Genomic DNA, 4,249 nt, shown 5'->3' on the forward strand with positions numbered 1-4,249 from the left:
TGTGCTATCATTATTAATTTCTTTATTTGTTCTTATTTTATTACTGACTGCTTACTTGTCATTTTTTATTCAATTCAAAGTTTGAAATCAAGCTATCTCGTGCTACTGCACCAAAAGTACCCCACTGTAAAATTAAAAAAAACACTGAGCGAGCAAAAATTTGTGAGATAGCTAGTTATAATGGTAATTAAATAATGTTTACATATGTATAAAAGCCTACATTAAAATCTGTCATATAAATTGGTCTCTTCAATAGAAATTAGCCTACTGATTGCCACCATTGATGGACAACATTTTTTAATATTAAAAATATCTGTATGACATTATATTCTGCAGTTCTTCCCTGTTGTACCGAATATCTATACTTTTCAAATTATCATATCGAAGTTAGAAATTCAAATATTGTGACAAAATTTATTTTGTAGGGTGCCACAAGTTTGTTAAAATTTCCAAAGGGTGCCGCGACTACAAAAATGTTGGGAAACACTGGTTTATGTAATGTGAATTAACATGAACATGACTATTTTTATTTATTAACATTTAAAAGATTACTAACTTATGTAACACTATATTGTCCATTGTTAGTTCATGTTAGTTAATGCATTACCTAATGTTAACCTAAGAGACCTTATTGTAAATTGTTACCAACATGTTTTCTGATCTATAACCATTTTTAAAAATTATTTTAATAACCTATAAGCTTTTGTGAAATAATTATATAAAAATATATTACCAGTAAAGTACAGATTAACTTATTTTTATGTATTTGTTTCTTATTCTAATTAATTGAACTGAGCTGTAAAGTGTCAGACTTAAAATATTTCTAATCCTATCAGTGAGAGAGGGTATAGGATATATAAAACTGTTAATGATTTTTCTTTTAAAGATAAAAAAAAGATTGTAATGCTCTATAAGCATTCTACAATAATTATGTAAGCATATACTGACATTACAGTACATATAAACTAAATCTATGCATTATTTTTCATTCTAATACACAGAGAGGGTTAAAAGATTTTTAAACCTGTGTCTCCATCAGGTGGTCATCCTTGGTATTACGGTCTTCACCTATGACCTGTAATGTGTGATAGTTTAAATTTTTTTGTGGCCCCTGAGCATGATTAAATTATGACACTTAGTACATTTCCTAAGAATTACTTGTTCTCCATATGTAAAAAGTTTTGAAGAGTTGGGATAACGAACTTTAAAGACATGAGAAAATTACTGTTATCTTTTTTACTGTTACTTTAATAAATTACCACAGCAAAACTGTTCAAGCTATCCAAAATCCATCCGTATGTATCAAGTTTGTTGACTGTTGCTAAAACTAACCCCCCAAGTTTTGACAAAAGGTGACGCTATATAGTGCCTCATCCACGCCCTTTTATGAGCTTTTGCCAGTGTCTATCTAACGTTTATACTTATATGTGTGTTGAGTTTCATAAAATTCTAAGAATGTTATCTGCCTCAAAATCACCGGAAAAGAATATTCACGTTTGACACGTTGCCATAGCAACAACATTTTAGATATCAATATCCCCTCAACAGTTTTACATCGGCTGTGTTTTGGCATTAATCCGATGAAGTTTGAAGCAAATCAAGTAAAAATAAGATGCTGAATTCAAAGCATTTTGAAAATGACACACTTTGTCATGCATTATTAATGTCATGTCATGAATTAATAAATTCAAAGTATATTTTTATTAGGCCTATAATATAAATCACTTTCATATGCACAGCACTCGAAAGCAAAAGTCTTCAGGTTTACAATGTTTTAGAGTAAGATTGAGAATGATTTTTATAGATTTTTAAACATTTTCTTAGACACGTGAAATCACGGAAGAAAGCCTATACAGAGATACATTAACTCTTATCTCATGTCCGCTGAAAACTGCCATGTTATGTACATTGTAACGAATAACGTAAAGGGCATTCAAATCTAAGAAATTTTAAAAGGCCAGTAGTAGTTTGCATTCCTGAAAATTCATGTCTGTCGTTTAACATTTTTTGTTTTTTTATCGTAACGGTTGGCAAATATTGCTGAATTGTCTCGTCATGTTTAGCTGCTTACATCTTACCTCAGCTTGCATTCAAGTCGTGCAGCGCAGCATCTGTGAACAGTAAATCCCGCCTTCTACACTTTGATTGGCTATTTCAAACATTTTGACATTGATGAGCGCTTTTGAGCCGCTGCACTGAGCACGCTAAATTAATTAGAATTTTTAAATCAAGTGCGGGCCATTCGTCTTTGCCGATGGAAGGATATACGTACATTTACTACAATTAAAACGCCCCACACCCACCCTGAACACCTCTCCACACAACCATTCACACCATTCACACCTCCTGCAACCCCCCTCTCCCCCACACCTGCACCTCAAATCAGTGAAGACGAGGTGCGCCAGGTCTTCCGGAAGCACCAGACCCTGTCGCCGAGCACCAGGCTTCATAGCGGCCGCCGTTCTGCTCGACCAGCCACATGCTCTCCACGACGTCGAGGCTTAACTTCGCCTCCACTGGTGAGACTTCCAACTTCTCCGCCATCCTCGTATCACTCAGCCGTACCCACAATTTCTCCGATCGGAAAGTGGACAGTATTTAAGCCTGAGGCAAACGCTGATTAATTCCGACACTCCGTTCTCACGGAGGGTAAACAAAGTTTAAATCAGTCAACTTCACTCCTAAATTCACTCCAGCAGGCAGCCAATATTTCGAGCAAGCTCGCAAGGTGCCGAACCCGCCTCGCTCGACACCACCATCATCTCGCACAAGACCCGGCTCTCCTCGAGCGTCGGGTCGCAGCAGCAGTCCTCCAACGAGCCTGGGCCGCGTCCCAGTTCTCACCGCAGCAAAGCCTCACTCGCTTCCCGCTTCGGCTCAGCCTTTCACCTCGGCTCTTCCGGCCGCAGCACCGTATGCAGCCGGTTCTCCAGCTCTCGTAGCAGACGCTAGCTCGAGGCTGCCTCCGCTAGCAATGCAGGCTGTATAAGAAGGGTGTTCCTGCACAACCAGAGGCTGCAGTATTAGGACCGCAGTTCTAGGACCCTATTCTTTTGTAACAGTGCCACCTACCGAATTGGATAATATAGCGGAGGCTGCAGTTTCAGGACCGCATTTCTGGGACCCTGGTGGTTTAGTTTGTAGTAATGTTTGTACAAGTTGTTAAAGATACTGAATCTCAGGAAAATGTTTTTATTTATTTCAATTGTGATTTTTGATTTATATATGCATCAGATGTTAATTACAAAGTGTGTAATACCTGCTTTGAGTTAACAATTTTAAATTTAAATGAATTTACACTTAAAATATAAATGAAAATCCTGTGCTGACCAGCTGGCCCCCATCTTCACACAGATCTTCAACAGATCACTAGAGCTGTGCGAAGTCCCTTCATACTTCAAACGCTCCACCATCATCCCCATCCCAAAGGAATCCAAAATTACAAGACTAAATGACTACAAGCCTGTGGCTCTAACGTCTGTCGTCATGAAGTCATTTGAAAAACTGGTGCTGGCCCACCTGAAGGACATTACTGGACCCTTGCTGGATCCTATGATAATCCGGACCAGAAAGGAAGACCTGCTCAGCCTCCTGCAATGAGAAATTCCGTAGGACAGCCAGGGCATATATGATGGCCTATGAAAAACGTTAATATAAATATACTATTATAGCACTACTGAACAGCAAGCCATTATACATTGGTCCATACACGAGTAGCACCAGCATGCAGTTTATACAGTAGATTTTGTAAGTGCAGGAGCAGGACACTCACAAACACATTACATGGTCCGGCATACCTCTGCACTTCATCTGTGAAGCTCAGTTGTGTTGGTGTCCTATGCAGCACTCCTCTCAAACAGGACAGTTGTTCCTCACTGTCAAGGTAGACAGGCACCCAGGAAGAGGTTAGCTTATGAGACCACTTAGAGGGCTTCCCGTTGAGTACACCCTATGGGCATACCATGGTGCAAAAACAGTTATTTTGAGGAAATGTATACATTTAAGATAAAGATAAAATAATTTGCTGTAGAGAGGCAAGACACAAGACTCAAGAATGATGCAAGAATCTATATTTTTATATATACTCATTTTTGCAATAACACATAATACAACATCATAAAAAAGACCCCCTTTTCCATCAGTTGCTGCATGGACAGAAAGGCTGTAGGCTTCAACTCCTGAGAGATATTAAAAAAAAAGAGAGAGAGAGAGGGAGGGAGAATTAAATAAGAAACATTTGCTTTAACAT

The sequence above is a fragment of the Sinocyclocheilus anshuiensis genome, unplaced genomic scaffold (assembly GCF_001515605.1).
Source record: "Sinocyclocheilus anshuiensis isolate Anshui unplaced genomic scaffold, SAMN03320099.WGS_v1.1 scaffold1729, whole genome shotgun sequence".
Lineage (NCBI taxonomy): Eukaryota > Metazoa > Chordata > Actinopteri > Cypriniformes > Cyprinidae > Sinocyclocheilus > Sinocyclocheilus anshuiensis.